The sequence below is a fragment of the Mandrillus leucophaeus genome, unplaced genomic scaffold, assembly GCF_000951045.1.
Source record: "Mandrillus leucophaeus isolate KB7577 unplaced genomic scaffold, Mleu.le_1.0 Scaffold77, whole genome shotgun sequence".
Lineage (NCBI taxonomy): Eukaryota > Metazoa > Chordata > Mammalia > Primates > Cercopithecidae > Mandrillus > Mandrillus leucophaeus.
The window spans coordinates 4,454,569-4,463,250 of NW_012108363.1; the positions used below are offsets into that span (position 1 = coordinate 4,454,569).

Genomic DNA, 8,682 nt, shown 5'->3' on the forward strand with positions numbered 1-8,682 from the left:
CCCAGCTAATTTTTTGTATTTTTAGTAGAGACAGGGTTTTGCCATATTGGCCAGGCTGGAACTCCTGATCACAGATTATCCGCCCGCCTCGGCCTCCCAAAGTGCTGGGATTACAGGAGTGAGACACCGTGCCTGGCCAATAAGTACTTTTATAGACTTTCTTTAAATCTTTCTTGGTAAAGATCTGCAAAGCAGGAGGAAATTACGAGAGGCAAAGTTTGCTGGTTTACTGTTTTATTATATCTCTCCCCACTACCCCTTAAATATTTGTAACAGAGCAAGGTTAACATTAACACCCTAACCACCATAAACTAAAAATATTTATTACACAATTCATGTCTAAGATGCAAATGAATATATAACAGTAAGATGATTTCATACAGAGGTACAGTGAATTCTGTGTGACTCGGGTAAGTCAATTTTGTGTTTTAGTTTTTTTGTGTGTGTATGTGTTTCAGTAGTTTTGAGTTATTATAATTAACTGAGTAATGACTAGAATGTTATATATCATGTAATTCACATTGTTTTTCTCATTTAATCTCCACAGTAAACCTACTTGCAGAACTGAGGAAACTGAGGATGAAGTGACTTGACCAAGGTCTCCTAGCTACTTAGCAGAGGAATACTCTTTAGAGATAAATAATTGCGGTGACATTTCAATCAAAATATGTGATAATTGCAGTGCTTTCCCACACCCAAGTCTCTAGGAGAAGAAATAATTTAAATGATACATTTATTCGTAAACACACAAGTACTCATTCTGTGTCTTTTCCTATCACAAAGCCCATGAGAGCTGAATAAGTCTGCAAGACAGAGGCTAAGAAAAGTTGGCTCTGGCATCAGACAGGTTGACTTGGGTGAGGCTCTGCAATGGTACCTTGGATGGGTACTTATTTTCTCTAACCTCAGTTTCTTCATCTGCAAAATGGGAAACAATATTGGTGCTTTCCTCAGGGTTTTGCTAGGAAAATGAAATAAGACAATATGTTTTTGTGCAGTACAGTGCATTAAACGCTCCATAGTATGAACTTGATATATACTAGGCTTTATTGTTGGATAAACAAGGATAGTCATGGCTCCTCTTAGAAGAGCTCCCTGATTAGGGAGAGGAGAGAAACGTTTAAATAGCGTTTCCTGTCCAATGTGATGCGAGCAGTAGGGAAACCAGGGAAAGGCACGAAAGACTGCCTTGGAAAAGTCTAAAAAGGTTTCATAGAGGTGACCTTTGAGCTGGTGATTATAGGCGGAGCAGTGCTTCACCGGATGGAGGAGGTAGACATTCCGGCTATGTCCAAATGTGGGGTGGAAAGCCGTGTTTGGGGACCTCAATACTCAGGATAAGGGAACATTGGAGCGAGAGAAAGGGAAATAATGAAAGTGCATGGAAAACCACTAAGTGTGGGACCTTGGGGGCTTGGACCGTAGAGGGCCAGTCTTCCGTGGCCATGAGGGAGGGAAACTGGAGGATCGCGAGGTGGCGCTGTGGCTCCACCTTAAGGGAAGATTCCGGAGCCCGCGGGTCACCCGCACTCCCAAGGCAGCCCTCCGAGAGGTGGGGCAGCGCGGTCTTGGTGGGTTTGGCATCTTCACGGCAGTTGCCAAAAAAATGACGTTGATAAAGATAATAAATACATAAGCAAATAACCCGGAAGCGGTCCCTTTTAGGACACACGGCAAGCATCAATAATCAGAGACAGTCCGCGAGGAAGGAATAAGAGCACGGAACTGTCCAGCAGGGACCATTCCCAGCTCAGTCCGCGTAATCTGTGTGCCCGCAGCGGGAACCCGCATCGCCTGCCGGGAGCTGAGCTGTTGGCTAAGCCGCGTCTTCGGGCGGGTCCTGCGCCCTGCAGGCGTCTCTCTACAGCCAAAGGCGTAGCAGTCTGCATGCCTGCCCTTGGGCCCTCGGTCCACACCCTGCCTGGACCTAGATATTTTTGGATTTTTTTTTTTTTTTTTTTTGCTGAATTTCATACGCACAAGTGTACACAAAACCACGTATGAGTTCAGACTTACACACGTGTACGATGCTCTTGAACAATACACACGGACTTTTGCACATGCACACCCCATCACTTAAAGTAGACACGTCTACACATGACAGGTACACACACTAGACACATGCGCACTCACGCCCGTGTGCACCAATACTTTAAGCACCCACGCACACATCCAGCCAAGTGCACACTGTCACTTACTGGCACACACACTTACTGCACCGGCCCACAAATGTGCAGCCACTTTTCGCACATGCAAACATATTTGCACACACATATCATACACATCTCGCATCCCAGTAGCCAACAAAGACCTCGCAGCACGCAACGGTGTGTAAATATCCAGCAAATTGCCCCTCGAAGGAAGTATGCATACAAACTTTTTGTTATCCAGGCATCTCGAGCTTGTCTGCTAAATTCGCGTTCCCTCCTCCAACTTTCCCCTGAGTAAAGAGGCCTGTTAGTCCCTGTCTCCCCTCTGAGAATGTTTTAAGGACAAGGTTTCTTCCATAAGGTTTGCGCTACGGAAGGGATGCTAATTTTCAAATTGCTGGGAAGCTCCCTTCTCCCACCCCAGAGCCTCCTTCTACCGACGGAGCAGGGACCTTTCCAGATAGGACTCCAATCTCGTGGGCTAGCAGACTGTGAGCAAGGGCCACGGGGTGGGATATGATCGCGCCCTGGGGCATCCTCTGACTTAAAGATCCTTTCCGGCAATGCCCCCAACTGTATTCTCCCGACTCAGAATGACTTTAGCTTTTAGCTATCTATGGTCATTCTAGGGCAGAATCAGCATCTCCCCTATTAAAGCACATCCACAAGTGTCCAGATTTCTGTCCTTCGATGGGCATCAGGAACATCCCTGCAAAGTCAGATACTTAGTCTGTTCCAACTGGCGAGCTTGCGTGAGCTCTAAGATCTCAGCTAGGACTGGGAGAGAGAAGTGACTGATAGGAGGTCACATAGTAAATGTGACAGAGCCAGGGCCCGGGCTGGCACGTCCCTGGCGTGCTCTGTCCCTGCGGGCCAGGAGAGAGAAGCACATCGGTAACTGACCACGTGAATGCGCACTCAGTACGCACATTAGTTAGGACGTTTCATAATCTTCCCATTTTCTCTCTCTCCTCTGCTCCCTGCCCTCGGGAGGCACCGTGCACGCTCGCTCCTTTCTCCCCCCGGTTGCGGAACCCGGGCCCAAGGGCTCCACAGCCAAAGGACACTAGAGCGTTTGGGGGCAAGAGATTCGCACCACAGCCGGGTGGACGGTTTGGCTCTATATTTAAGGGGACAGGCTCTGGCGATATTCAGGCTTGGCGACTTTATTAACTGTTGGCCGTGGACAAGTTTTTCAACTTCGCTCACAGGGCCTCCGTTTTGCTCACCTGAAAAACGCAGAGTGGTCTTATCTGCCGTGGTCTGTAGCGGATATTTAGTGAGCTCCTGCCCGTAAAGCCTTCAACAAATGGGATCTATTATTATCTGGGGCCGCCCGCGGGGGAAACCCGAGAGAGTCGGCAGGCTCGCCCCGGAAAGATCTGTAGGAACCCCTTGCCCCAGTCTTCTGGCCCTAATCAAACTAAGCGCTCCCAGCCGGGGACAGAGCCCCGTGGTGTTGTTTGCTTGGTCTCTGTCTTCTAGCCGTCTATGGGTGTCTTTGTCCTTCTCTAGGCCTCAGTTTCCCTGTATGTACCATGGGGGGAGTGGGAGGTGAAGTTGCGCTCCCAGGGTCGGGAAGTGTCGGTCATACTGGGCCAGGAAAGGTGGCCTTCTCTGGAGCTCAGAGAGTCAGAAACAGAAATCAGATTCTGGATTTCCAGTGGACCCCCGGCCTGCTACTCCCACGCGTTCCCCGAGGACTGCGCGTGGAGATCACCGAGGAAGAGAACCACGGATTTGAGGGCTGGCGGTGTCTCACCGTGCTCCGCCACTCCCGGCATCTTCGGGGTGCAGTTCATGGGCCCCGCAGAGCTGCACCCCCGCGCAGGTCCCGGCTTTCCCAGGCCCCGGGGCCGCCACTCACTCCTATTCTCCACCGGGCAGCGCCGTGGCCCTTACGCATCTCCACCTCAACCCCGACTCCAGGTTGCTGGTCGACTCCTCTGGAGCGGCCGCAATCTGAGGGACTTTGCACCTTGGCTTAGGTCGTCCCATCTTTCTTTTCCCTTTTCCCTTCCAAACACTGAAGTAGGCATCTGTCCTCCCGCCTCGTTCGAAGCTGTCCCTGGCAGGTGGGGAGGGAAGGGGGCACGTCCGGGGACGGTTTGCCCTTCTGAGGGCGCGCCCTCACAAGGCGAACGGAGATCAAGAGAATTTTCAAAGTGGCACGTCCCAAGTCTGGCCTCCTGGGGGCGGACGAGCAGAGACGATTCCCTCTTTTGCCGGGACCTTCCCACGGGTCTTAGTTTGGCTGTATGTATCTGGTCTTTTCTCTTTGGGGAGACCGGTGCGTTTCTACTGGAGCCCCCAGAAATTATTAGTAGATGTTGCCTTTCAGGAAGGGGAATTGATTTCCCTGTGCCTCAAGAGGGTTGGGATAGCCAAGGAGCAGAAGGTCAGGGTGGGAGTGGGTGGGTGGGGAGGGCTTGCACACTGCCCTGGGCTTCCTCCAGGCCCAGGTCAAGAGATCCGGAGAGCTGGGCAGCCCTGGGAGCATCTGAGGAGCTGTGTATCCTGAACTCCCACAGCTGCAGAAATTTTGAGGAGCTCAGCAGGGAAACTAGGCTCCAGGGGAAACCCCAAACCTCTCTAGTTTTTCTTTCCAAGTGTAAACTCATTCTGCTGTCATTTTTTCCCCACGCAAAAGTCTCTTTTCCTCACTCATTCCTTCTCTTCCTTCTTTTTCTCTTGATTGTATATATTCAAAAATCAAGAGTTTCCAAATAACTTTAAATACAGATCCCAGGGACCAATACACGAGGTTGTGATTCTGTGGGTGAGGATAAGGCCTGGAAATCTGCATTTCTAACAACTGCCTGCGCCCTTCCCTGTGTGATTAGCCTGATGAACCCAGTTTGGGGATTACTATTATAAACTACCCTAAAGTCAAATCACACATATGCTATAAAGCCCAGGCAATGCTGTACATACAAGAATATCTCTTTACAGGATACCTTTACTATAAAGTATATACCTAAGGTAATTGTGATGGATAGTGCTTGAAGTATCTGCTTTCAGGTATGATGGCAATCACCCTCTACACACACGCTTTGTCTCTGGAGGTGATGCTACCCTCACATGAAGATTTAGAGTATTTAAGAGGTCCTTTTTCAAAGTTTAAAATTACAATTGCTGGTTCAATATTCACCAGAGAAAATCCACAAAAAATCTACTGCTCTGCTGGCCTGGGTGTCATTTCCAGTTTTCTGTCACTCACTCTGTCTCTCTTCCACCTTCTCTTTAGCCTCCTTCCTACTTAAACATTTATTACAGGATGAGAAAGCCAGGTTGAAAGCACAAGGACACCCAGAAGAAAAGCTATGAATACACTCTGCTTGATTAAAATAAAGCACACTCACCACCCCAGGTGAGGTATATGCTGTCTCTGCACAGCCAAAGGGAATTAGTCTTATCAAAATATTCCTGCCCCCTTTTATTTTTCTTCCTTCTCTAGCCTGGCAGGTATGGAAATTGCCTCCCTCATATTTAGTTCATGGAGAGACTGGCTCTGGGGTAGAAATTGAGCTGCTCAAGACTTCTTGCTTTGTGCCACTTTCTCATTTGGGTCAGTCAGCTTCAGGCTCTCAACAAATGCTTCCTTTGCAGATGCTTCTAGATTCTGCTCGACCCCAGAAATCTATCTGCTGTGTGTCTCTTGCTGATCCTGGACCTGACAGTGTCTATGCTTTTCCTTTCCCTGGCACTTTTGTCACCTTCTTTTGGCAGTGATCTGCTCCCTTCTTGTGTGTCCCTCACCATTGGAGACATCCCACCAGACTCAGCTGGGAGTCCTGCAGTTGAGGACTGTTTACTGGAGAGTAAAATGGAGGTTCAGGCAGTTAAAGGGAAGGAGGCCTGGGCCTTTTGCCAGGGCTATATGGGACCCATTGATAGGATGGGTGGGCTTTGCTTCCTGATCTCCTTACCTTCCAGGATCCTCTCTGAGCTGGAGAATATGGCCCAGGCAGGGGGAGGGATTGACTCTGGGGACCCCCTTGGACCTGGAGCATCAGGTTAAGTTTGGAGCTTTAGACAGTTTTTAGCAGGCCAAGTTTCAATTGTGCATTTAAATACTATAGAGACTGAAAATGTTCACATACCTATCCCCACAAACCTACAACCCTTCAAGTCTCTCCACCATTATACTCTTCTTCAACATGAACGCTATGTTAGGAACCCTTGTAAATGCTATGGGGATCCAGAAAGATCAGACGAATCCCTTCAAGGAAGTCCTGGAAGAGATGGCATTAATTATGGTACCAGGGGAAAGTGCTCAACACACAAGAGATCTAGATTACACATGTGAGAGCTGGGCAGGCCTTGTGCACAGGAGATAAAGCAGTGTTTGAGGACAGTGGCCATGCACTGCAGGCCAGGACCACACTCTTTCATCCAGTTTAGGAATCAGGAAGTGGCTCCACTGCTCTGCCAAGAGCACGAAGCATAACTCTTGCCTGTCTCTATTCAACATGGGCATATGTACTTTTCCATCGCTGACCCCATGAGCTTCTTAAATCAAAGGACCAAGGAAGGCCAGCAGAAAGGGGACCTGGATTTCTGGCAGAGAATTTCCCCAAAGGAGTCCTTAGCAGATTTGGCTGCAGTCAGGGAGTTCCTTTGAGGGCAATGAAACAGAAGTTCACCATGTGCTTATTAGAGGTTACAACCTGCTAAAAAAATGATGGGGCACATTACCCAGAAACTTCTAGCTATTTCCTTTGCCAGCCACAAAGATACATGCTGAAAGGCCTGAGGAAGGAGACAATTTCGTCCTTTTTTCTTTCCTTCTTTCCTTCCATCTCTTCCATTTCCATTCGTTCCTCCTATCTCTCTGCTTCTTTCTCTCTCCCTTCTTCTTTCCCATTTTCTCTTCCCCTTCTTCCTTTTTTTCCCTTCCCCTTTTCTTCTTTCCTCCCCACCTTCCTTCTCTTCTCCCCCCACCCTTTTCATATGGCAGAGACAGAGTTAGGAAGGATTTGCTCAAGCCCTCCTTTTTAACAGGAAGAATAAAGGAGGATGAGAAAAACCCTGCACCAGATTACCAGCTAATCAAGGACGGTTAACATTGCTGTTGCTTTGGTAGTTACTCTAAAAACAAACAAACAAACAAACAAACAAACAACTTGGGGTGGGGAATGAGGGGTTGGCATTTGAGAAGATTTAAAAACGCATCCTGACACAGCCCCAGTGACAGCATTCATTCCACCATTCACATATCTCGAGGACTGCCCGAGAGAGGCGAGCGTGTGAGTGAGAACAGTGCCCAACCCTGGCAGCCTCTAGGCTAGCAGCCGAAAGAGAAGCGTTTCAGAGGCCAAGGTGGGAGCAGAACCTGGCCCCCAACTTCCTGGGAACCCACAGCGCCTCATTTCCCGGGGCCCAGCGTCCATTCACCCCTCCCAGCGTGGAGGCCGTGCCCCTCCGCGAGTTACCAGCCCCGACCTCGCGAACCCATATTCCATCCCACCGCCCCCGCCTCAAAGCGAAGAGGTGGGCACCTGGGACGCGCGTCCTGCTTTTTCTGCCCGGGCTCTCCCGTCTCCTCCACTTTTGTCCCCGACGTCCCAGAACAGCGGAGCAGGACGCGGCATCAGCCCTGGGAGGGCGCAGCCTGAGAGCCTCCAGCGCGCTCAGGGCGCGGCGAGGATGCTAAAGGACTGCAATGGCCAGGATGCAGACCCCAAGCTCAAATTCCTGGGGAAGACACCCGCCTCCCTTTCCCTCTGTCCCCTCTCCGTCCTCGCTCGGACCCGCTCCTCCCCAGCCCAGACGCCAGTGCTCAGCGCTCCCTCGCTCGCCACTTTGCAAGGAACTTTGGCCGGCTCCCCTGCGCCACCGGGAGCGGGATGTTAATGAGAGAGCGTGGCCTGGCGCCGCGAGCTACCCGGCTCCCGGGTCGCGATTGGCTGCGGCGGGGCGGAAAGATGACGTTATGCAAATGAAGGGGCGGGGCCTCGAGGCGCGGGCCCCGCCTCCTCCCTTTGGGGTTAGTGTGCCTGTGTTTAGCTCTGGGGAGAGTCAAACTGGATTCCATAGGGAAAGCCTGCAAATCACTTCTATTTTAGCAAGGAGAAAACAGAATCTCCATCCAGCAGGGTCCACCCCTCTCTCTTTCTCCCTCTCCTCTCTCTCTATCTCTCTTTCCCTCCCCCCCCTTTCCTCTCTCCCTCTCTCCCCTTCCCCCCACCCTCTCTGGTGTATCTGTCTACGGCAACCAGCGTCCTCCTCATCTACACGCAAAGGAAAGAAACATCTTTGGTTGGGAGAGAAGGAGGAAAAAAAAAGAGAGAGAGAGGAAAAAACTTGCCTGGTTGTGGAAAATGACACTTGAAGTAGCAAAGCCGGCAGCGCGAGTTGAGTCTATTGTTTCTTAAATTGCCATCAGGGTTTTTTTTTTTTTTTTTTCTTTTTTTTTTTTCTTCCTGCTTCTTCAAGTGAAGGTACCTCTACAAAAGGAAACTCCAGCCCCTCCTGTCCTCCACCGGCCTGTGATCATTACAAAAAAAAAAAAAAAAAAAAAAAAAAAAAA

General features: G+C 49.9%; 1 long non-coding RNA gene across 1 annotated transcript in view; it reads right to left on the reverse strand.

Moving 5' to 3' along the window:
- The window catches only part of LOC105529527, a 16,954-nt gene extending 8,947 nt beyond the window's left edge, over window positions 1-8,007 (reverse strand). Inside the window, exon 1 of the long non-coding RNA XR_001004526.1 lies at window positions 7,652-8,007. This is a non-coding gene — a long non-coding RNA (uncharacterized LOC105529527). The remainder of the gene's footprint in view (window positions 1-7,651) is intronic.
- Between the last annotated feature and the right edge of the window lie 675 nt (window positions 8,008-8,682).